Source organism: Sus scrofa, chromosome 2, assembly GCF_054392235.1.
Source record: "Sus scrofa isolate SSC_HxYL_T2T_F1_AM1 chromosome 2, Sscrofa_HxYL_maternal_Yorkshire_Landrace_v2.0, whole genome shotgun sequence".
Taxonomy (NCBI): Eukaryota; Metazoa; Chordata; class Mammalia; order Artiodactyla; family Suidae; genus Sus; species Sus scrofa.
This window is the reverse complement of record NC_139384.1, coordinates 30,792,879-30,819,524: the sequence shown is the minus strand read 5'-3', so window position 1 is coordinate 30,819,524 and position 26,646 is coordinate 30,792,879. Positions and strand designations below refer to the sequence as shown.

Here is a 26,646-nt window from a genome sequence, read left to right as displayed (position 1 = left end):
GTGGCTCTCGGCAAAGCTGTTTCCCAGTCTTATCTGGGTTTGAGGAATTGCGCTAAAGGGTGTGTGCGTAAATTACCTTGGACCTGTTAACAGAGCAGTCACAACACGTTCAGTCCTTGAACCGTGTTTCCACAGCCTCTTCCTGCCCTGTTGGAATTTATTTTTCCACCTGTCGGTTCGCTGCTTCTAACTAATTCAAAGGTGCTTCTATTAGTAACAGTGAAGTTTTTCAGATTATCGTTCAGTTTACAGGGAAAGCTTATGGTTGGTTCTATTGTCAGCTTTATTTGATGTCTCTTTGGTCTAGGGCCAGAAAAGTTAGCTGGTAAACCAGTTTGTGCTTGTATTTATGTGTACCTTCTAGTTAGTAGTTGGAGATCGGCTGATTTTTTTTTTCTTTCTATTTTAGGTATTTCCTTGTTAGTTACTGAAGTGGAAGGATTTATAGTCACACCGTTTCAGTTTATTTCAAAGTTTTGATTGCTGGACCTTTTAAATTTTTAGGAGGTTCTTATTTTGATCAGTTTTTTGATGAAAACTTTTGAGTAGGATCAGTGAGTTTTGTTTGCTACCCAACTAAAAACACCTTAGTCCTGTATTCTCATTTAATTTTTCAGAAGCTATGCAAGCCTCACCATATGTTTGATAAGTCTAGATTCTGCTTATGCTTGCAAATGCAGTGCTAATTTTATACAATGAGCCATGATAAGATTTTGATAGGTCATGATTAAACTTAGTATTTAAGCAAACAAAATATGCCTGACCTTTTTTAAAAGCATAGTTTTTATAGTTTTGTTGGCTACCTTATGTCTTTATGCCTCTTAAGAGTAGTTGAAATGTAACCAACCAAATAAAGCTCCTTACTTTTAAATCACCAAGGCATTTCTTGGAATATTTATGGATGTATTTTTAAAGTATAGGGAACTCTATGAAATAGAATGCTCAGCCTGATGTTTTATTTTTGAAACTTGTTTTTAATTGTGTTAAGGAGAAGATGTGAAGATATATTTTGAGCTTTTGGACATCTCATTTTGTGTTTTTTTGTATTTATAGAAAAATTGAATAATTTGTTCCTTTATACTTAAGGCAGTATATTAAATTTGTGTGTGTATATGTGTGTATGTGTAGAGCCTTTCTATGTTTTAGAAAGATAAAATGAGCTTGAAATCTAGAACAGAACCATCCATTAAGTGTTTCAGATTTATATTTGGACATTGCTGACCACAGTAGCTAAACATACATATTAGGCAAGCAGATCACAACATGGTGAGCCAGTCCTAGTTTATTGTCATAATACCTTTTCCATTGAACTTGTCATTATCTTGCTTATAATCCAGTCATTGGCTTCTGGGCATGGAGTTTTAGAGTCATATAAAAGTGGATGGTTTTTATGAGATAATTCTTCTTGTAAACATGCTTGAAAAGAAGCTTCAGATCATGCTGTTTTAATTTTTTGGGTGTTCTGTCATGGGCATCATAAAATAAGGTACAAATTACAGAGGTAGGTTGCTATAGCTAGTTTGGCAGGGCACGTAAGTATTTGTTGAATGCAGGTTGTTGAAAGCCCTTTTTTTCTTGCAACTTAAAATAGCAACAGCTGTCAAGTGAACTTTTGATTGAGCTTTGTTTTAAATATTTGATATGTGAACGTTGATGGCATATATATGGAAGGGAGGAAGGGGAAAATGTAAATTTCAGAATGCTAAAATATTGTTTCCCAAGCCTGTTTCACATCCATTGAGTGGAAAGGCTGTATTCGTTTGCAAGTTATTTTCTGTTTGAATGTTAGAATGGCTTATTCTGATAGCTTTTGAGGTTAACTTCCTTAATGTAATGCTCTGATCGCAGCAGTTATATGATAGTATGGTAGATTAGAATTGCATTATTGGTGGTAAGTTTATTTCAGAGGCTTTAAATACATAGTTTCCATTGCAACTTTATATACATTTGAGTTTGTAGATGAAAAGATGTCATGTCAATATTTAGATTTAAGGAACTTTGAAATTCTCCATATTTAAAATAACTTTCTTGAGTTATTCTTGCCTTTTACCTATGAAAGGACACAAAATAACTTGCTATATGATTATATAGTTGCTGCCAAAAGAAATCTTCATGTAAAATTTCTGGGTTTGCAGCTGTCCTAATTGCCTAATGTCTGAAGTTGAGACTCTCAGTGTGGTATATTTAACTTGGAAGTTATTTTTGAAGACAGACTACTAGAACTTTGTTAAAATGGCGGAACCTATCAGTGTATTTTATTACATTTTTTTAAGCCCCCCCCCCCCCATTCCCTGAAAGCTCTGTCATGGGTAATCCTTTCTACATGATACATATGTTAAGTCTAAGAAATTATTTTAAATGTTCTTACTGGTTCTGGATTCAATTGCTTAAAAAACATATCTTGTCTAGTACCTTTAAGCATTTAATACAAGTCGAACAGGGATATAGATTTGGAGTAGAAGTTTTGAATCAGTGGGGAATTTTAGGATAGCCAAAGCACTTTGGGGAAGTACAGTCCACTTCTTGTGGTTAGATTGGTATAATTAAGAGTGGTTTGGGGAAGAACAATTTAATGTTTGTGCGTTGCTTCTGTAGCTTTGTCATAGCTCTTCTTTTGGACTTTATCTTAATCAGTTAGCACCAAGATAGACCAGATATTTAGAGAAGGTGTGTTACACACTTTACCTAAATGTTTGTCCAGTTAGACCTTGACCAGTTTAGCAGATCGGGCTGTTCTCAGTTGATACTTGGGCCATATGTCACTGGACCAGGGCAACAAATTGCCTAGATTTTGAAATGCACCACTAGTATGCTAGCTAGGGTCTTAGAGCCTCTGCACTTGCTACTTATGTGGGAATTCAAAGAATTTGCTGGGGGGAGTTCCTGTTGTAGTGCAGCGGAAATGAACCCGACTAGTATCCATGAGGACATGGGTTCGATCCCTGAACTAGCTTAGTGAGTCAAGGATCTGGCGCTGCTGTGAGCAGTGGTGTAGGTCGCAGATGCAGCTCAGATCCTGAGTTGGCTGTGGCTGTGGCCAGCAGCTGTAGCTCTGATTGGACCCCTGGTCTGGGAATTTCTGTATGCCTCAGGTGTAGCCCTAAAAAGAAAAAAAGAAAAAAAAAAAAAAGAAGAAGAACTCATGAGTATTGGAAACAGGGATTTTTAGGATGACGTTTGTAGTTTGGGAATAGTTAGGTGATTAAACTGATTTTCTTTTATGTTTAGTGGTTAATGGCAAGTCAGTACTTTATAAAGCTGTGTTTTTCTCATAGAAAAGTCTTTGAAATGGAACAAACCAGGAATTTTTTTCCCCCTTAAATGTATTATATTTTGGCCTGAACAGTTCCTCTTAATTTTTAAAAAAATTTTTTAATTTTTTTAGTTCTGTACCTGCGGCATATGGAAGTTCCCAGGCTAGGGGTGGAATCAGAGCTGCAGCTGCCTGCCTACACCACAGCTGTAGCAATGCCAGATCTGAGATGGGGCTGTGACCTCCACCACAGTTTGTGGCAACACTGGATCCTTAACCCACTGACCGAGGCCAGGGATTGAACCCACATCCCCATGGATCCTAGTTGGGTTCGTTTCTGCTGAGTCACAGTGGAAATGCCTAAGAATTTTCAGTTCTGAGGGAGACCATGTGGGAGAGAACATAGTAGGGCAGATGACATAGAGAAAGCTGGGCTGTAGTGGGTATGGTAAGAGGTTGTTTTAATTGGATTTGGAAGAGTTGGAAATCTGTTTTGATTTAAATATTCAAGTTTCTAGAGACCAGAGTTCACGTACTTACAAAGTCAATGAAATATTGTGGGAACTTGGAGGAAAAATTAAGAATATGCTGTAATACCTGCCGAACGATCAGTCTGGTGAAATATCTGCTTATCCTTGGCCAGTTTTTTAATGCCCCTGTACCCCCAACTTATTTTCCTATTTAAGTAGAATTTAGGGAAGATAAATTTCCATACAGTTAAAAAATCTTATGTTATAGGCCTAACTTGAAATAAGTGTGAAGAGCATAAAACATATTGCCATTCAGATGTGTTTGGTTTTTTGTTGGCTGCATCCATGGCATGCGGAAGTTCCCAGGCCAGGGATCAAAACTGAGCCATAGCAGTGACAATGCTGGATCTTTAACCACTAGGCCACTGGGAACTCCAAGATGAGTTTGATTTATGGGAATAATTTTTCCCCCCTTAAATACTTTTTTACTTAACTTTTTAAAAATTTATTTTATTTTTTTGGTTTTTTTAGGCCACATCCAAGGCACATGGAAGTTCCTAGGCCAGGGGTCAAATTGGAGCTGTAGCTGCCAGCCTACACCACAGCCAAGCAACATGGGCTCTGAGCCGCATCTGGGACCTACACCACAGCTCACAGCAATGCTGGATCCTTAACCTACTGAACAAGGCCAGGGATCAACCCCCATCCTCATGGATACTAGTCAGATTCCTCTCCGTTGCATCAAAATGGAAACTCCCTTTAAACACCTTTTATTTATTTATTTATTTTTGTCTTTTTGCCATTTCTTGGCCCACTCCCTCGGCATATGGAAGTTCCCAGGCTAGGGGTCGAGTCGGAGCTGTAGCCACCAGCCTACGCCAGAGCCCCAGCAACCCAGGATCCTAGCTGCGATTGTAGGCCGGTGGCTACAGCTCCAATTAGACCCCTAGCGCTCCATATGCGGAGGGTGTGGCCTTTGAAAAAGCAAAAATACAAAAAAAATAAAATAAAATAAAATAAATAAATAAATAAAATACATAAATAAAATAAAATGGAACAGTTTTGTTTCTTTCCATTCCTCTTCACACTCCCGTTTGGACTTTCTCTTGCCAGCATGAGCTTCCAAATTAATTGGTAATTCTGATTTCTTTTTTTCTTTTTCTTTTGGCCACTCCCATGGCATGTGAATGTTCCTGGGTCCAGGGATCAAACCTGACCACCGTAGTGACCTGACCCACAGCAGTGACAATGCCGGGTCCTTAACCGGCTGCATCACATGGAAACTCCAGTAGTTTTGATTTCTTTTTCAGCTTTTATACTTTAGATGAGATTGGGCACATTAAAGGTAGTATGGCTTTATTATTGATATACACGTTATTCTTTATTGAACTCCAATGCTCAAAGTAGGACTTGACTTCCCTTCTTTTTATTGATAATGCCTGATGGTCATGGAGGGCTTCCTAGGGTGGGGAGTGAGGCAGCAATGGCTTACCTTGGGGACATAAAAACTGGCAGTGGAAATTAATAAGCAAGAACTCTTGCAAAAGGCTCAGAATAATTTTTTTAGTTTGTGGAGATCCTTAGGAATAAAACTAGGCTGCAGTTAATACATGAATGTAAGTTTTCCAGACTCAATTAAAACCCAGACTTCTCTGTCACACACATTTTTATTACCTTCTGAGAGGAACATCTCTTTTAAAGATTACATTTCTAGATGCTTTTTCATTTTGCATTTCTTTTGCTGCTTTGTTATTTATTTATTTAACGGAAAGGTTACACCTAAACAAAATGGAGATTTAGAGTAGATTAAGGGAAATATAGTACTTTGCTCCTTTGAGCTGTATTTTTTCCTTTAGGAAAGGACCTAAATTGTGAAAGACTGATTATATAATAATTCTTGGTCACACTGAAAATAAAGGATTGCAAGGGATGGTCAGATAAATTCTTTATTTTGTGTAATTATTAATGCTGGAGCACTTTCTCATTGGTAAAAAAAAAATTTGTTTGTATGGTTTATATTGAAGTAATCAAATCAATAGAATGAGTCACTCCTTCCTTTAAAATTTTGCAGCCATTTATTATAAAGATATTTGATTACACATGGTTTACTAAGACAGCTGTCTTTAGGATTTAATAAAAAGTATAAAACTTGGCTGCATTTAACTAGCCAATTATTCCATTTTAGAAATTTTAGAAAAGTATTTGATTTACTAAAAATGCTTAACTTCAAATTCTTCAACTTATTCCTACTTACTTGCATATTTTTTTAGTACATTAAAAAATGTTTTACAGGAGTTCCCGTTGTGGCACAGTGGTTAACAAATCCAACTAGGAACCATGAGGTTGCGGGTTCGATCCCTGGCCTCGCTCAGTGGGTTAAGGATCTGGTGTTGCCGTGAGCTGTGGTGTAGGTCACAGACATGGCTCGGATCCTACCTTGATGTGGCTCTGGTATAGGCCGGCAGCTGCAGCTCCGATTAGACCCCTAGCCTGGGAACCTCCATATGCTGCGAGAGCGGCCCAAGAAATGGCAAAAAGACAAAAAAAAAAAAAAGTTTTACAGTTTTAAAAAAACAGGATAGTAAACTTTGAAATATTTGCTGAACATAACTTGCCTCGAAAATGTCTCCTCTTTTATAAAGTAGTTTTTTAAGGCCTAAGAATCTCATTTGCTTCATGAAAAAAAAAGTTACTTGCATATATTTTGACTGTGTTAGCTGTTTAGTAATACAACAAGATTTGGTAAACTGTACTGCTTTCGATATATAATGCCACTGCCTTAAATATTTAATAAGTTAGTTGGACTGATAACATATTGAAAGTTGAACCTGACTTTCTAGTGACATTTCTTCTAAAGTATAATTTAATACTTCTGAGGGTTTTAAATATGTAACTTATGACAACTTCTACTGAGATTAAATAGGGTACAGTGATACAAAATCACAATGAAAATTACAGGTTATGTGTTAGATAGCTTATATATGATGCTATGCTTCACTACGTTCTCAAAACAAAACAAACACACACATTTTGGGCCAGCTTGTCATCAGTTTCATTGGTGATAGGTATCTCTACAGTATATTAGTTGTAGTTTTGTATTTTAAGTTAGGTAAGCATAATATTGACTTCAAAAGTATTAAATTTTTGATCTGGTTAGTGTGCTCTAAATATTTTTTGTAGTTGGATCACAGACTGCCACAAAGGTGTAAAAGATTTTTATGGCAGTTAAAACAATGATAAAATAATGTGTTTGAAAGCTGTTTTATCTAGTATGTATATGAGTGCTCATTAAGTTCAGGTGCTATGCTATGAATGAAGAGAGGAACCTACTTCCTCTGTTTTGAGGAAATAGATTCTGTGAATTTTATTTTTGTGATAAGCTTTCCATCGAGTCTGGCCATTTTAATAGTCTAATTGCCTTATAGAGACATGCTGTATGTTAATTTAAATGAAGAATAGGGTCACTTCTCAAATACGGTTAGTCTAGTTCTTTTGTTCTCTCAAGGTTTTTCCTGCTAGACAGGCACAATTCTTGAATTGCCTGAGAAAACTGTAATAGTTTTGCCTCTTGTGACTATGTTGTTATTACCTTCCCAGTTAGGATTACAAGCCTCATTTTTATGCTACCTGTAGAAAGAAAAAAGAAGATGAAAACAGGGTATAGATGGGATTCTATTTTAAGGTGCTTTTGAGAATATTGAAATTGTTAGCTGTAATTTATTTTGAAGCCATTATTTAAAGGGATTTATTTGTGTACTTAATTTATGTAAATCAAAAGTCTCTTTAGCTTGGGGTCCTTAAAAAAGTCATGCAAAGGGCAGATGTGTTGCATTGCCCCTATTATAATTGTATATGATACATACTTAATGAAATTTGACATTTGGCATCATTTTGATGTTTTATACATGTGTAGTTAAAGTGAAATTCTTGGAAACTTATGGTGTGAAGCACTGTAACGTAATTGGTTTGCCAGTAGCTTTTGAGCAGAAAATAGTTGGAATGCTTGCCTTGTGAGTTGCCCTAAGCCTACTGTGGCAGGGCTTAAAGTATTTTCAGTGGCTCCTCTGTAACTTACAAAATCTTTTTAAAGTATATCATATCTGAAGGTATATCTAGCTTGAAACTGTTTCCTATTAATCTGATTGGAAGAAAATGAAATCCCTCACTTGTAACCTATTAAAAAGTAACTTAAAATGTTACATTTTGGGGAGGGTTACATTAAAAAATATAAAATAATATCTGAACTGTTCCTTGAGGTTAGAGATCATGTCTTAAAAGGTTTTTATATCCTTGAAAGTGCCCACATTGGGAAATTGAATATATTATTATCATAAAAGTAATCAAATACAGGCATTCTGTACTCTACCTATATCCTCTAATCAAAGGATAGCTTCTTTATTGAGTAGTTTGACAGGTCCCAGATGAAGCACTTGTGAGTGTGTCATATACATATATATTTGGCTTTTCAAAACCCTACCTTTCCCCTCACCTCTTTAATTCTAGCAGATGAGTGTGTTCTTAACACAGAGGTCAACAGGTGTGAACTTATCCAGATAGAGGTCAACAGGTGTGAACTTCATCCAGATTTCCAACCTTTTACCTCTGGGCATAACTTCTACCAGTATACACTTTGTGTTTTCACTACTCTCTCAAGAAAAGAAATATCTCCTTCCCTCCAAGGTTGCTCCCTTTTCTCTGTTGTGGATTTCATCCTGAATTGTGTTTTTCAGCATCTTGATCCTGTCCAAAAACTTGAGTTTCCACTTTTTTCTTGGCCCTTTTTTTCTTCACCCTTTTAAAGGGATTAGTTATCTGGGATCCTTAAGCAGACGTCTTTTAATTGTGCTTCCTCAAGTCTGTGGACCTATCTTCCTTTTTCTTCCACACTTTTAAAAAGTGTACTCTGGCCTCTGTTTGAATTTTTATTCACTTCTTAGCCCTTGGCAGTGTACAGCTCTCTCCATGCCACTCTGGTGAAATTATGCCTACTAAGCTCTCCAGTAGTTTTCTTTTATTCATGGTTTATGTACTCCTCTAGCATCCATAGTGTGCTCTATTCAGTTCTGAGCTTTTCAGCTTACCTTTTGAACTGTCTGTTGAACTCTAGGTAGCTCAAACTGAATTGATTATCTTAGTTCCAAATTTGTTCCTTTTTCTGCATTTACTCTTTGGTATCCTTACTCATTTCTACTGTGGTTTTATGTTTGAAACTTTAAGTCTTAAACTGTTTGTTTCTAATGGATGCATTAAAAATAAAAGTCACAACTGTATTTTGAAAAACAAAATTTGGCAGTTTTTAATCATGTCCTCTTTTTAAAAATCCAATAAGAAAGTTAAGAATGTGCAAAAGCTATATGAAAATATTCATTACAACTTTTAAATATAATAAAAAATGGAAAAAAGTAGTAAGCAACTTATGTACATATAGTAGAATATTACGCAGCTATTCAAAATAACAGTAAAGATCTCGTAAGAGAACAAATTGACATCAAGTTAAACATGTATTATGATTTGTGATTGTAAGCATAATAAAATGTACATTAGAATGATTTGAAGGGAATGGGTTATTTTTCCTGAATATTTTATAATTTATAGGAATTGAATATTGACTGCCATACTGAAATTTCACCTTTTTTTAGAGTGAACAGTGTGTATCTTTTCATGTTTTTATGTCAAAATTTGTTAAATTTTACCTTAATCTGCCTATTCTAGCGGTCTGATTTCAGGTAATGATAATTTAGGCTAAGTGATATTTTTATTTTTATTATTTTTTTTGCTTTTTAGGGCTGCACCTGGGGCTTATGGAGGTTTCCAGGCTACGGGTTGAATCTGAGCTGCAGTTGCCGGCCTGTGCTACAGCAGTGCCAGATTGGAGCTGCATCTGGAATCTACACCACAGCTAGGGGCAATGCCGGATCTTAACCCACTGAGTGAAGCCAGAGATTGAAGCCACATCCTCATGGATACTAGTTGGGTTGGTAACCCACTGAGTCACATATTTTTACTTTTTGAATTTGTGTGGTTTCTATGAATAAATAACATTTTAAGTGCTAACGTTGTTTTAAAATAACAATTTTCATGTATTCATCATATGTAATTAATATGTAATTGTTATTTTGAGATTCTACCTAACATCTTTATGCATTTGCCTGAAAAATGACATGAGATTAGTTTTGGCCAGTAAGAAATTTTTAGTTGTTATCTGAGATAAATTTCTCATCAGTAAACTGTAACTACTTTGTGGCCATTTTCAAATGATTTAGCATGTTTTTCTTTATTTTATGCCACAGGGTCAATAACTAATCTTAATTTTGAACTTATAATGTGTTAGATATTATTAGGCAACTTCAATCTCAAGGAAACTTTATTAATCATCTTTTAATCTTTTTGTATGCTGATGGCATTAAAAAGTCTCTTTAGGAATTCCACTGTGGCTCAGTGGATTAAGGATCATTGGTAAGGTCTCAATGGTGTGGTTCAATCCCTGGCCTGGTGTAGAGGGTTAAGGATCCAGCATTGCCGCAGCTGTGGTATAGGTCACAGCTGCTGCTTGGATTCTATTCCTGGCCTAGGAACTTCCATATGTGGATGGAAAAGAAAAAAAAAGTCTCTTTAGCCAGATGAATTTGAATGTTTTTCTTTTCTTTCTTTCTTTCTTTCTTTCTTTCTTTCTTTCTTTCTTTCTCTTTCTCTCTCTCTCTCTCTCTCTCTCTCTCTCTCTCTCTCTCTCTCTCCTGTCTGTCTGTCTGTCTGTCTTTGTCTTTTGTCTTTTTAGCTGCACCCGAGGCATATATAGGTTCTTAGGCTAGGGGTCTAATGGGAGCTATAGCTACTGGCCTACAGCAGAGCCACAGCAACACCAGATCCAAGCCATGTCCCACCATGATGGGAACTCCCCTCTTTTTTCTTTTTTTTTTTTAATTTTTATTAAAGTATAGTTGGTTTAGGAGTTCCCGTCGTGGCTCATCGGAAACAAATCTGACTAGCATCCATGAGGATGCAGGTTAGATCCCTGGCCTTGCTCAGTGGGTTAAGCATACAACGATGCCATGAGCTGTGGTGTAGGTCACAGAGGCAGGTCAGATCTGGCATTGCTACGGCTGTGGCGTAGGCCAGCACCTGCAGATCTGATTTGACTCCTAGCTTGGGAAGCTTCATATGCCGTGGATGGGCCCTGAAAAGACAAAAAAAAAAAAAAAGTATAGTTGATTTACAATATACTTTCAATTTCTGCTGTATAGGAAAGTAACCCAGCCACCCCCCTTTTTTTTTTTTTTTCCATTTTTCTATCAGGTTCTTACCCAAGACACTAGGTACAGTTGTCTGTGCTGCACAGCAGGACCCCATCACCCATCCATTCTAAATGAAACAGTCTGCATCTATCAACCCCAAACTCCCTGTCAGCCCTCCTTTCCCTCCCCTACCCCCTGGCAAACACAAGGTGCCCTCCATGTCCATGATCTATTTCTGTTTTGTAGATAGGTCATTTGTGCCACATTTTTAAACTCTATGTATAAGTGATATCATATGGTTTTTATCCTCTTTCTGACTTATTTCACTTAGTATGAGAGTCTGTAGTTCCATCCATGATGCTGCTGATGGCATTATTTTGTCCTTTTTTATGGCCGAATAGTATTCCATTGTGTATATGTACCACATCTTTTAATCCATTCATCTGTTGATTAATATTTAGGTTGTTTCCATGTCTTGTCTGTTGTGAATAGTGTTGCAGTGAATGTGCTGGTGCATGTATCTTTTTTCAAGGAAAGGGCTTGTCAGGATATATGACCAGGAGTAGAATTGCTAGATCATATGGTAGTTCTATATTTAGCCTTTTGAGGAGCCTCCTTGCTGTTTGCCATAGTGGTAGTACCAATTTACATTCCCACCTGCAGTGAAGGAGGGTTCCCTTTTCTCCACATCCTCTCCAGCATTTGTGGTTTGTTGACTTGTTAATGATGGCTACTCTAACTGGTGTAAGGTGGTATATCATTGTAGTTTTGATTTGCATTTCTGTGATAATTAGTGATGTGCATTTTTTCATGTGCCTATTGGCTATCTGTATGTCTCCTTTGGAGAAACATCTATTTAGGTCTTCTGCCATTTTTCTATTGGGTTATTTTTTGTTGTTGGGTTGTATGAGTAGTTTGTATATTTTGGAGAGTAAACCATTGTCTATTGAATCATTTGGAAAATTTTTTCTCCCATTCAGTGTCTTTTCATTTTTTAATGGATTTCTTTGCTGTGCAGAAAGCTTTGAGTTTAATTAGAGCCCATTGATTTATTTATTTGTCTTTTGTCTTTTTAGGGCCACACCAGTTGCATGTGGAGGTTCCCAGGCTAGGGGTTGAACTGGAACTGTAGCCGCTGGCTTACACTACAGCTACAGTAATGAGGGGATCCAAGCCATGTCTGCAACCTCCACCACAGCTCACTGCAATGCCAGATCCTTAACCCACTGAGCAAGGTCAAGGATCTAACCTTCGACCCCATGGATGCTAGTCAGACTTGTTTCTGCTCAGCCATGACGAGAACTCCAACCATTGGTTTATTTTTGTCTTTATTGTCATTATTCTAGGAGGTGGATCAAACAAAATGTTGCTGTGATTTATGTCAGAGTGTTCTGCCTGTTTTTTCCTCTAGGAGTTTTATAGTATCTGGCCTTACATTTAGGTCTTTAATCTATTTTGAGTTTATTTTTGTGTATGGTGTTAGAGAATGTTCTATGAATGTTTTTCTTATCATTATAATTCTGATACATATAATGTATGGTGGTGTGGCTTTTTACATTAATAGAAAAAATATTTTGAGAGTTCCCGTCATGGCTCATTGGTTAACGAATCTGACTAGGAACCATGAAGTTGCAGGTTGGATCCCTGGCCTTGCTTAGTGGGTTAAGGAGCCGGTGTTGCCGTGAACTGTGGGTGTAGGTCGCAGACACGGCTTGGTTCCCGTGTTGCTGTGGCTCTGATGTAGGCTGGCGGCTACAGCTGAGATTCGACTCCCGGCCTGGGAACCTCCATATGCTTCAGGTGCGGCCCTAAAAAAGACAAAAAAAACAAAAAAAAAGGAAAGAAAAGAAAAAATATTTTAGTGTTTCTGTAGGGTTTACAGTAGAAGAAGTTTTTTTCTCTTTCTTTTTTTTTTTTTTTTTTTCTGTCTTTTTGCTATTTCTTTGGGCCGCTCCCGCGGCATATGGAGGTTCCCAGGCTAGGGGTTGAATCGGAGCTGTAGCCACTGGCCTACGCCAGAGCCACAGCAACGCTGGATCCGAGCCGTGTCTGCAACCTACACCACAGCTCATGGAAACGCCGGATCGTTAACCCACTGAGCAAGGGCAGGGACCGAACCCGCAACCTCATGGTTCCTAGTCGGATTCATTAACCACTGCGCCACGACGGGAACTCCTTTTTTCTTTCTTTTTAGGGCTGCACTTGTGGCATGTAGAGGTTCCCAGGCTAGGGGTCGAACTGGAGCTACAGCTGCCAGCCTACACCACAGCCACAGCAACATCAGATCCGAGCTGCATCTTCGACCTGCACCACAACTCACAGCAATACCAGATCCTTAACCTACTGAGCGAGGTCAGGAATCGAACCCATAAGCCTTATGGTTCCTAGTCAATTCATTTCCGCTGCGCCACGATGGGAACTCCAGTAGAAGAAATATTTGTGACCCTTGCTAAGTGCATAAAAATCTGCAGTTTTAATTCACAGCTTATTACATGCAACTCAACAATGTGTCACTCTAAAAAAGTTAATGATTAGAGGTAGTCAAGCTCAACAGAAGTAGTTCTAATAGATTTCTAAGAATTCAGTGTCATTTCTTTGAGTCATTTTTTTGACAGTACGTTTGAAAAACTTTTCTTTCTCTTTAGGTTTTTATGAATTACATTGTTCTTTAGTTTTCTTCTGCCTTTCTTAAGGATACCTTCTGTAAATCTCTGCCTTGTTCTCTTCCTCAAATTTGTCATGAGAATAAGAATGAGATCTTTATTCTTCCTAACATAGTCTTTTCTGTTCCTTCTGTTTTTTCTCACTTGATAGGATAGTTTCCTGAAGTGCAGGATTTCCTGATGACATTATGAAAGATCATCCTCAGTTCACAAGACATCTATAGCATTTAAAATTTGAAACTTAAAAGTTCCTACATTAGAAGGGTTTTTAAAGATACTTCACTGAATTTCTAAAAAAATAGCATTTATTTAAAGTGGTATAGCTGGCAACCAAAACATGAATAGAGAGAACACAACTGTAGAGGGGAAAACCTTTGAATTTAACAGTGTAGGTCACGTCAGGACCATATAGGGTCTTAACATAATTTGGAAAGAACAAGTCATTGACTTTTTTGTTTATTTTTTCATGCCCTAAAATGTCTTTCATAAAGATCTCTTCCAAAACTAAAAGAACTAGGAGTTCCCATCGTGGCTCAGTGGTTAATGAATCCAACTAGGAACCATGAGATTGCAGATTCGACCCCTGGCCTTGCTCAGTGGGTTAAGGATCTGGTACTGCCATGAGCTGTGGTGTAGGTCACAGACGTGGCTCGGATCCCGCATTGCTGTGGCTGTGGTGTAGGCCGGCGACTACAGCTCCGATTGGACCCCTAGCCTACGAACCTCCATGTGCCTCGGGAGCGGCCCTAGAAAAGGCAAAAAGACAAAAACAAAAACAAAAAACAAACAAGCCCCTAAAAGAACTAAAATCAAGCTTAAGTAGCTGTAAATACTTTTCTTCAGCTCTTAAATGAAAAATTGTGTGTGTGTGTCAGCTTCTCTTCTCACTTCACGCGTTTTTAGACTTTTTTTTGTTTTTTTGTCTTTCAGGGCCGCACCGGTGGCATATGGAGGTTCCCAGGCTAGGGGTTGAATTGGAGCTGTAGTGGCCGGCCTATACCACAGTCACAGTCACAGCAACGTGCGATCTGAGCCTTGTCTGCGACCTACACCACAGCTCTCACCATAGCTCACAGCAACGCCAGATCCTTAATCGAGAGTGAGGCCAGGGATCAAACCTGCATCCTCATGGGTGCTAGTCAGGTTTGCCAACCACTGAGCCACGACGGGAACTCCCTAAACTTTTTTTAAGTTTAATTTTTATTTTATATTGGAGTAGAGTTGATTTTCCAGTGTTTTGTTAGTTTTAGGTGTTCAGCAAAGTGATTCCATTATGCATATATCCATTCTTTTTCAGTTTCTTTTCCCATATTTGTTTATTACAGAATATTGAGTAGAGTTCCCTGCACTCTACAGGTTTTAGATTTTAGTTCTTAAATAAGTATCACTCTGGAATGATGGTTCTCTTTCAGTTATGAATATAGAATGCTGTAGTATTGGGAATACAAAGGGAGAATCTTAAAGTTGTTTATTTAGCATAGCCTATAATTTAGAAATGTTTTGTAGAACTTGACCTTTGATTCTGTAAATCTTCATTTAGAACTTTGAACTATCGTCTCTTACAAAAATCTTATTTATCAGCAGAATTTTTTCCTTTATATTGCTTTATCAGCAACAGACATTTAATCAAATTATTAATCTAGCATTTAACTTCCTTTGATTTAATTGTTTCAGAGTTGTTCATGTAAGGATCGTTTGACCTTTGCATTCTTAATCTTTAATAACTCAGGCTTTAAAAGTTAGGTACATGATTTTTTTATAAGAAATAAAAGTTTTGTGGTGGTTCTTTGGGACAGATTTCCTACAAAGTAGGAAGTAATCCGTTTGGCTTTCTAATAAGAGAGTTGTTCATAACCTAAAGTTATAAAGCTGTTTTAATTTTTCTAATGATCCCTTGGTAGGTATTAGTATTACTAGATATTGTGTGACGAATTTAAATAAGATTTTCTTGTGTACTTAAGTTTTAGAAACTAGATTTAAATTGTTAAAGTTTACTTCAAGAAAGAGTGCTTTGAGTGAACTTTTCATTTCTAGTCAACTTTTATGTCAGTATTTCCATTTCTGAGTTTTGATTTTATATAGCTTAAAAAAATCTAGAGAATTATATGCTAAGTACTATTTTTAATTAACTCTTTTCTAGCCTTTCTAAAGTAAAGACTTGTATTGGCAGGGTGAATTCTAGCAGCTTTGAAATGTCCAACAGATCACTTTCTGTTCCAAAAGTTGGAATGTTTTGCTAAGTCAGATGAAGCTTGTTATTTAACGGGCTGATTTGTGTTATAGTCAACACATTCCCTAGATGCTTTGTTCACAATACTGCTGGAAAATACCCAAGACTTTAGTGTTTTCAAATAAATGTTTTGTAGGTACCTGAGACAGCAGATTTATTTTATGAAGCCTTACAATTTGTGGTAGTTCATTTATATGAAAAGGTCTCTTACATGAAATGTTTTAGTGTCAGTAATTTCCTGGATATAATACTGGTAAAGTGACCTGTTTAATGATATAGGAGTTAAAATGTCCAGTGAAGTGGTAAACTCATTTACTATTCACACTAAAACATACTTTCTAGTGCACCTTGTTTTTTTTAATTTCTAAGAAGACATGCTCTTTTGTCTTTTATAAATATGTACTTTAAACAAAGTAATTGAGAAATGAACCAGTGCGACTAGATACTACTTTTTATTGCCTGAATAATGCTAGTCATATAGTTCCATTTTTAAATTCCTGTTGTATAGACTAGGTCTAAGTTCTCTGTTTTCAAGAATGAAAATGCCTTTTTATTGTCAGGTTTATTGGACCACATAGTGAAATTTTAGTTTCTAGTGATTAGAGAAATTGCCTCTAAAAAAGACGGGGGGGAGGGGGGGAGGACTTCACATCATGGCTCAGTAGTAACAAACCCGACTAGTATCCATGAGGATGCGAGTTCGATCCCTGGCCTCTCTCAGTGAGTTGAGGATCCAGCATTGCTTTGAGCTGTGGTATAGGTTGCAGACTCGGCTTGGATCCTGCGTTGCTGTTGATATGGTAAAGGCTGGCAGCTGTAGCTCTAATTCGAGCCCTATCCTGGGAACTTCCATATGAAGCCTGCATCCCCCCCCACCCCCTGCAAATAAAAAGAAATTGCATAATGATTCTAAGCTCTAAAAAGAAATGTGAATTAACTAATACTTTTAAATGTAAAGATTTCCTTTCACTGCTTAGGAATACTTTTAAATTAATGCTGGCAGGGACGCAATCTGTGCCTGACAGTTGTAGATTTTAGGCGAGTCTGGGCCATGCCTAAGATGTTCAATCCTAAATGAGAAATCCTTGAAGAGCAGCCTTGTGTAAGAAAGTTGGGTTTTTTTTTTTAAGTTTTATTGATTATAATTGATTTACAGTGTTGTGATTTCCACTGTACAGCAAAATGTGTTATACATAAACACATATCCATTTTTTTTCACATTCTTTTCCCATATATTTTATTACAGAATATTGGTTTAGAGTTCAGTGTGCTGTGCAGCAGGTCCCTGTTGACCAATCCATTGCATATATAGCAGTGTGCATATGCCAATCCCAGACCCCAATCTATGCTTCCCCCCCTTCCCCTTTGGTAACCATTAAGTTTGTTTTTGAAGTCTATGAATCTGTTTCCATTTTATAGATTTATTTGTATCTTTTTTTTAGATTCCACATATAAATGATATCATGTTTATCTCTGTCTGACTTATCTGGTATGGTAATTTCTAGTTCCATCCATGTTGCTGGACATTATCTCATTCTTTTTTATGGCTGAGTAACACTCCATTGCATATATATGTACCACATCTTCTTTATTCATTCCTCTGTTGATGGACACCTAGGTTGCCTCCATGTCTTGGCTATTATAAATAGTGCTGCAGTGAATGAAAAATACTGTTTTGTGTCTCTCACTCTTATATATATATATATATATTTTTTGTCTTTTTAGGGCCACATCAGTGGCATATGGAGGTTCCCAGGCTAGGGGTCAAATCAGAGCTGCAGTTGCCAGCCACAGCAATGCCAAATCCAGGCCGCATATGTGACCTAACCACAGCTCACAGCAACACTGGATCCTTAACCCATTGAGCAAGGACAGGGATCAAACCTTCGTCCTCATGGATACGGTTGGGCTTGTTAACCTCTGAGCCATGATGGGAACGCCCTCACTCTATATTCTTTTTTTCTATTTACCACTTGCAAAAAAATAAATCTGCAAAAAATTTACAGATATAGTACAAAGAGTTTCTTTATATTTTTTAATCTAGTCTTCAAATGTTAACATTTTGCCTCATTTGCATTTACACTTTCTCTCTGTATCTGTATTTTTTTCTCCTGAACTTTTTGAGAGTAGAGACTACTCCATATATCCCTATTTTTTCCCTAAAATCAAAGACTATTTTGTTATGTGTGTTTTCTGTTACCTGAGAAGTTTCTCAGACTCCTGACGTGTCATTTTCTAAGTATTTTTTTTGTAGAATGGCCCTCAGTTTGGATGTTTGTTTTCTTGTGCTTGGAAGTATTACAGTAAAGTCTGTTCCCCCCAGTATATTGTACCAGGAGGCTCCTGATTTCAGTATATCCCATTACAGACAATTTTAGCATTGATCACTTGGTTAAGGTGGTACCTGCTGGTTTCTGCCTTTTGATTAATATGTATCTCTTGGGAACGTACTTTGGAAATGTGTTATTTTCAAGAGCTATGATGGTTCTTGCAAGCTAACAAATTAGCCATGGCTGGTGGCATAAGCTAAGAGACTCTAAGGTTGGGGATAAAGAACCTTCTTATTCAGCAATGGTAGTAGTCAGTGTGTCAGTATTTGCCTTGGTTCCCTGACTCAGTTCGTACAAGGGCGATGCAAACAGGGCCAGGTGACTCCTGCACAGGAAGAGTTGCATTACTTTAGGAAAGGCAGATCTTCATTTTAAGGGGCTCTGAGCCTGCCTGACATGCTGGAAGGGGGGAGTCATTATCTTTGTTATCTTGGACATTATGTATCCTGCCCTTTGCTCAGGAGGAGGGCTCGATCTCTACCTTCCAAGGCTGTTCAATATACAGATATCCTTGGAAAGAGACTCTAGAACAAAGTATTTGGTGTCTCTGCTTGCACAACATGGACATGGAGAAACATGAGAGACCCATGGTGAATTGTCTCCAGACAATAATATCCTGTTCTTGAAACTTTTCACCCAGGTTTTGCATCCTTTGATAATTCTTGTGTTTTGTTTGTTTGTTTTTTGTGTTTTTTTTGTCTTTTTAGGGCCGCACCTGCAGCACATGGAGGTTCCCAGGCTAGGGGTCCAGTCGGAGGTGTAGCCACCAGCCTACGCCAGAGCCACAACAATATGGGATCCGAGCTGCATCTGCGACCTACACCACAGCTCACAGCAACACTGGATCCTTAACCCACTGAGCGAGGACAGGGATCGAACCCGCAACCTCATGGATGCTAGTTGGGTTCATTAACGGCTGAGCCATGATGGGAACTCCTGATAATTCTTGTTCAAATCAATTATTATGATCATTACCAAAAGGTTCATTTCTTAATCCCATCATTCCTTTACAGTTATTAATGGCTTTTTCCTCTTTTCCTAACTTATTCCCCATGTCCTTCACTCGTGACCCCTGGGATAACTTGCCAAGTAAACTGCCTGAATGCAGGCCTTTTTTATGAGACTACATTTAAGAAAGAGAATTTGGGCTAAGTCACAGGGTACCTTAGACTTAGCATATGTAAAATTGAGTTCAATTTTTTCTTTCTCATTTCTCTTTAAAAGACTTTTTTTTTTTTTTTTTTTTTTTTTTGGTTAATCAGTTTTTCAAGCCAGAAATGTGGTTGTGTCGGTTCCTTCCTTCGTTCACTCTTCACCAAGTTCTGTGGTTTTCTCCTAGCTGTCTGTAGCTAACTACTGGTAATCAGTACTCTGGACCTCATTCCCTTAGTACTGCTTTTGCTCAGACTCTGATCAACTATTACCTGTTCTATTACTGTAGTCTTTCAGCTGTTGTTTCCATTACTGTTTCTTCCCAGTTTATCCTTTACAAAATGGCCTGAGTAATCTTTCTAAAATACAAATAGGATTATATAGGTTTTCTATTTAAAACTCCTCAGAGATACCCCATCACCTGTAACTCCTTAGAATGGAAGACAACATTATTTGTGATCTTTTTCTTAAAGATTGTCTTTCTCCTTCTCAAGGATCATCTTTTTCTCTAGTGCCTTCCTTCACCAGTAAGTTACGTTCTAGTGTGGAGGTTGGCAAATTTTCTTAAAGTGCTGGATGGCAAATATTTTAGGTTTTGCAAGTGGCATATAATCCCTGCTGTATGCTTTTTTTTTTTTTTCCTTTCCCTTAAAAGCCCTTTTATTTATTTATTTTTTTTATTATTTTTTTTTTTTGTCTTTTGTCTTTTTTTGTTGTTGTTGTTGCTGCTATTTCTTGGGCCGCTCCCACGGCATATGGAGATTCCCAGGCTAGGGGTCGAATCGGAGCTGTAGCCACCGGCCTACGCCAGAGCCACAGCAACGCGGGATCCGAGCCGTGTCTGCAACCTACACCACAGCTCACGGCAACGCCAGATCGTTAACCCACTGAGCAAGGGCAGGGACCGAACCCGCAACCTCATGGTTCCTAGTCGGATTCGTTAACCACTGCGCCACGACGGGAACTCCTTAAAAGCCCTTTTAAAATACAAAAACCATTTTAGCTTGTGGGCCATACAAAAATAGTCTGGGTTGGATTTGGCCAGCCCTAATTTGTGGGCCCTTGTTTTAGCCAAATAAAGCTGATATGTCATATTTTTCATTAGTCTCTGCTCTTATATGTGCTATTGGTTTGTACTATTGAAATATCCCTCCTAACAGATTTCTTCCCATCATCCTTCAAAATTTAGTTCAAGTTAACTTCTTATGAATCCTTTTGTGCTCCTTCAGGTCATATGTTAATCATGCCCTTTTCTTTGCTACCTGTGTGGCTCACACATTCTTATGTTATTATCTCATTAGTGATGTATTATGTGTATACATGTGTTTGCCTCTTGCTAGAAGGAGCGCATTGATGTGCTATGGTGTAGTTTGCAGACGCGGCTTGGATTCGATGTTGCTCTGGCTGTGGTGTAGACTAGTGGCTACAGCTCCGATTTGATCCCTAGCCTGGGTACCTCCATATGCCATATCCCTAAAAAGACACACACACACACACACACAAAAGAAAGAAAATGCTAATAAAATACCTAAAATGGTAATATTTTTCTAACTTAAAAAAATTAAGGATTATTCTAGTGACTATTAGATTTTTTCCCCTCTTTATTTAAAAATTAACATTAGATATGCAAGTATAGAGAGTAATAGAATGAGTAAAGAAGATGTGGTATATATACACAATGCAGTATTAGCCATAAAAAGAATGAAACAATGCCATTTGCAACAACATAGATGGACCTAGAGATGATCATACTAAATGAAGTGAGCCAGACAAAGAAAACTAGCATACAGTGTTCCTTATATATGGGATCTAAAAAAAAGGTACAAATGATCTTCTTTGCAAAACAGAACTAGACCCACAGACATAGAAAAAACTTACGATTACCAAAGGGGAAGGGGGGGGCAAGGATAAATTAGGAGGGTGAGATTAACATATACCTACTACCTTACATAAAATAGGTAGGCAACAGGACCTGTTATATAGTGTAGGGAACTATACTCAGTATTTTGTAATAACCTATAAGGGAAACGAATCTGAAAAAGGATAGATATGTGTAACTGAATTACTGTGCTGTACACCTGAAACTAACACAACGTTGTGTACTTCAACCATACTTCAATAAAAAATGTAAATTAAGCTATGAAGGTGTAGAGAGTAATAGGACAAATTTCTATGCAGCTGCCACCCTGGTTGCAAAATAAAACAGTTCATATAGTTGAAGTACCTTCTTTCCTCTTTATTCCTGGCATGTTTATTTTTATTTTTTATTTTTTTGCCTTTTCTAGGGCCATTCCCGTGGCATATGGAGCTTCCCAGCCTAGGGGTCTAATCGGAGCTGTAGCCACCAGCCTACGCCACAGCCACAGCAATGCGGTATCTGAGCTGTGTCTGTGACCCACACCACAACTCACGGCAATGCCGGATCCCTAACCCACTGAGCAAGGCCAGGAATCAAACCCGCAACCCCATGGTTCCTAGTTGGATTCATTAACCACTGAGCCACGATGGGAACTCCCCATGTGTATTTTTATACTCTTACCACATATTTAATATATCTAAAAACGCAATATAGGTTTGTCTGCGGTTAACTTTAAAATAAATGATATGTGCTCTTTTGCAACTTGTTTTTTGTTCTGCATTGTTGTTTTGATTGATACGTAATTTCAATTAATTCATTTTGCTGCATGTCATTAATTATAACATGCACCGTTTTTCCTACGTCTTTGAAATTGTGATACATCTTGAAATCAGTGTCTTACCCTTTTAATTGCTATTTTTTTTTTTTTTTTGTGGTACATAAGTACATGATGAGTAAGGTATAAGCCTCAGTTATTGTGTGTGTTGTGTTGTATGAAAAAGTCACACTACTATATCCATTCCTTTTCTGACATTTAGATTATTTCAAAACCGTCATTATATATAATGCAGCAGTGAACATTATTTTACCTGTTTCATTGCACTTATGTGTGAGAATTTCGTTAGGCAGGATGTGTACCTGGGTGAAGACTTGGTAAATTATAAAGTACATCCATTTTCAGCCTTGCTTTCTAAAGTAATTGTACTCTTACCCTACTTAGTCTATAAGAGTCTCTGTTGCCCTACTCCTCTTTTTGGCATGTGGAAGTTCCCAGGCTAGGGATCAAATCAGAGATATAGCTGCTGGCCTACACCCATAGCCTCAACAATGCCAGATCCCAGCTGTGCCTGCGACCTGCACCACATCTTATGGAAACCCTGTGTCCTTAATCCACTGAGCAAGGGCAGGGATTGAACCCTCATCCTTGTGGATCCTAGTCAGGTTTGTTACTGCTGAGCCACAACAGGAGCTCCGAAGTAGCCAACCTCCAATGGGTTTAAAATGGCATCTTACTATAGTTTTATTTAGTGTTTTCCTTATTGCTAGTGAAGATGAGAATTAAAAAAAAATCTTCTGGCTTTCTGCCTGCTTATATCTTCTACCCATTTTTCTGCTGTATTTTGTCAAACACAGTATGACTTCCCTAGATCTTTTGTTGGTTATGTGTGTTGCCAATATCTTCTCTGTATCTGTGGCTTATCTTTATTTCTGGTATCATTTGATAAATAAAAGTTTTAAATTTTAATAAAGTCACATTTTCACGTTCTTCTTATATTCTGTTTTTTTGTACCTCTTTAAAGAAAGCCTTCCTTTCTTTCAAAGGTTTATGATTTGCTGGATTTCCCATTGTGGCACAGTGGGTTAAGAACCCAACTAGTATCTATAGGGATGCAGGTTCCATCCCTTACCTTGCTTAGTGGGTTGGGGGTCTGACATTACTGCAAGCTTTGGCGTAGGTCACAAATGTGCCTTGGATTTGGAGTTGCTGTGGCTGTGACCAGGAGCTCCAGCTCTGATTTGAATCCCTGGCCTGGGAACTTCCATATGTCATGGGTGCGGCCCTAAAAAGACAAAACAGAAGACAAAGATTTTTGATTTGCTAAGTAACATCATTTTTAAACTGAAAGGAAGAGATATCCCCCTTTTTATTTAAATTTTTTTTTTTTTTTTTTTTTTTTGGTCTTTTTAGGGCCACACCTGCAGCATATGGAGGTTCCCAGGCTAGGGGTCTAATCGGAGCTGTTGCTGCCGGCCTACACCACAACCATAGCAATGTCAGATCCAAGCCGTGTCTGCGACCTACACCACAGCTCACGGCAACACTGGATCCTTAACCCACTGAGCAAGGCCAAGGATCGAACCCATTTCCTTGTAGATGCTAGTTTAACTGCTGAGCCACGATGGGAACTCCTCCCCCCTTTTTAAATTTATCTTTTTGAGGTAATTCTGACACCTCAGTTGGAGAATAATTAGAGCATGTGGGTGTGAAATTGTTTAAATGTATTGAGGAACAAATATAGCATTTTAAGCTTCTTATGTTAAATTCAGAGATAGTCATTATATGATAAGAATTTGGGAAATCACTAACGGGAGACAGGGGTGTGTATCGGTGTGTGTGTGTGTGTGTGTGTGTGTGTGTGTGTGTGTGTGTGTGTGTTGTTTTTAAATCAGTGAAGAGCTCTCTTTGGATAGGATAGAGTGAAGTGGGTAAACATACCAAAGTGAAGCAGTTATCTCTTTAGTCCATACAAAGATATAAAGGAGTTACAGAATGCTTTACCTTTGTATTTTGTACATGTTAAAGAACGAATGAGTGACTAAATTTTGGATAAACTGACTTGAATTGCACCCTGGAGTTCCCATTGTGGTTCAAGTGGATTAAGGACCCTACATAGTCTCCTTAAGGATGCACTTCAACCCCTGACCTCGATCAGTAGACTAAGGATCCAGCTTTGCTGCAAGCTGCAACAAGGTTGCGGGTGCGGCTCGGATCCAGCATTAATGTGGCCAGCAGCTACAGCTCCGATTGGACCCCTAGCCTAGGTACTTATATGCTACAGGTATGGGGCCATTAAAAAAAAAGCACCCCCAAAATTTGAATGTACAAATGAAAACTTATGAGTTTTCCATTGGATTTAATTAGCAGTTCTTCCATCTCTTCCACAAAACGTGATCTATTTCTTTGATGTTAGAAAAAAACATTGGTAGGTTCTTATGTATTTGGTTGTCATAAATATAGACTTTTTTATTTTCCTCAAGTAACTGAAACTCGTAAAATTCAAACTTGTAATTATGGGAGTTCTCTGGCAGCTCAGCAGGTTGAGGATCTGGGTTGAGGGTCTGGCAGTGCCACTGCTGTGGCTCAGGTCGCTGGTGTGGCATGGATTCAGTTCCTAGCCTCTTCAATCCATGGGAACTTCTTCATGCTGTGAGCATGGACAAAAACCAAAACCAAAACCAAAACAAAGCAAAAAAATCAAACTTGTAATTCTGAGAACAAGACTAGCCATCTGTTGTCAACGATAAGTTTGGTACAGGTAGAATTAAAATAATATTAAAACCCTTTGATAATCATGGTGGGTATACCTATGAGACATTAAAAAAGTGATTTTGATATTATTTTTTTGTCTTTTCTAGGGCTGCACCCATGGCATATGGAGGTTCCCAGGCTTGGGATCTAATCACAGCTGTTGCTTTGGCCTACGCCACAGCCACAGCAATGTGGGATTTGAGCCGAGTCTGTGACCTACACCACAGCTCATGGCAGCGCCAGATCCTTAACCCACTGAGCGAGGCCAGGGATCGAACTTGCAACCTCATCGTTCCTAGTTGGATTCGTTAACCACTGAGCCATGACGGGAACTCTGATTTTGATATAATTTTCATTAATGATTAATTTATCATTTGAAAAATAATTTGAAAATTAGATCAATTAGTAGAAATTTAAACTTTAGCCCAAATAATACAACTAACTTTTGGCTAAAGGTTTCCATTTGTGGCATCACTAATTATTTCAGGGGCTGATATTTTGGAAAATATATACAATAAACCCTAATATTAATTTAATTTAAAGTTATATTTATGAGATAATCCAAGATAAAACAGTTGAAGTGGCATCGTGATAACTAATGTTGTGTAACTCATGGCTTTGATCAGTTACTTTAAGTGAAATAGTGTGATACTTGTTTTTTAAAATTCTTCAAATTCTTCTCTATATTTAATACTTTATTTTTCTTCCTTTTTTTTTGGTCCTTTTTTAGGTCTGCACCCACAGCATATGGAGGTCCCCAAACTAGGGGTCTAATTGGAGCTGTAGCTGCCGGCCTACGCCAGAGCTACAGCACCAGATCTCAGCTGCGTCTGTGACCTACACAACAGCTCACGGCAACACTGGATCCTCAACCCACTGAGTGAGGCCAGGGATCAAACCTGCAACCTCATGGTTCCTAGTCAGATTCGTTTCCACTGCACCAGGATGGGAACTCCTATCTTTGATTTTTAAAGCTCTTAAGGACAATGCCCTTTATCTCTCAATAAAATGTTGACAAATACTCAGTTGAAATAGAAATTGAACTTCTGGTATTGATTGTATGACATCTGGTTACAAATATCATAAAAATGATTCTGGATGGAACTTTACTGATGTCTTAATATTCATGTGCCTGAAAATATTTTAAAAATGGAAGAAGTGGAGTTCCCATTATGGCTTATTGATAACAAACCCACCTATCCATGAGGATGCAGGTTCGATCCCTGGCCCAGTACAGTGGGTTAAGGATCTGGCGTTACCTCAGCTGCAGCTTCCATTGGGACTATGGCTCAGATCTGATCCCTGGCCTGGGAACTCCATGTGCCACGGGGTGGCCAAAATAGAAAAAAAAAAAAAAAAATTGGAGGAAGTGAAACCTTTTGCAAGTATAGTCACCAAAGCAAAATCTTTTAAGTCTCTAGATAAACCAAGCTGGAGCAATTTATTATTTACATGAAACTAGATTATAGACAGTATTGTTACCTTCTGTCTGCTTTGATCTCTTTGATTGTCAGACCTTATGAATCCAAGACATAGTCATTTGTACAAAAATTAAAAGTTGTGATAAAACTGGTGTTTGAAAAGATTAGAGGCTATAAAATGGCTTGAGGCTTCCTTATTCATTTAACTCTGTGCTAGACTTTGTGAGGAATGCAAAAGTAATTAGAGACAGCATCATTTCTCTTTTGGCTCACTAACTACGTGAAGTAGGTTGACCCTGCTGTTTTCTATAAGGTTTTCTGCAGTTTTGAAAGATACTCTGGTGTTGTACCAATTAATTGCCTCATTTGCATGTAAAAATGCTTTGTGAAGACCCCCTTCCCAAAAGTACTTTTTTTCCTCTGAAAAAGTTTTGCTTTATTTTTAAAAATTTTTATTTTTGCTTTTTAGGGCTGTACTCTCAGCATATGGAAGTTCCCAGGCTAGGGC

General features: G+C 37.9%; 1 protein-coding gene across 8 annotated transcripts in view; it reads left to right on the top strand.

The window, feature by feature from the left end:
- Positions 1-26,646, top strand: part of HIPK3 (homeodomain interacting protein kinase 3) — a 105,790-nt gene that overhangs the window by 1,383 nt on the left and 77,761 nt on the right. The window lies entirely within an intron of this gene.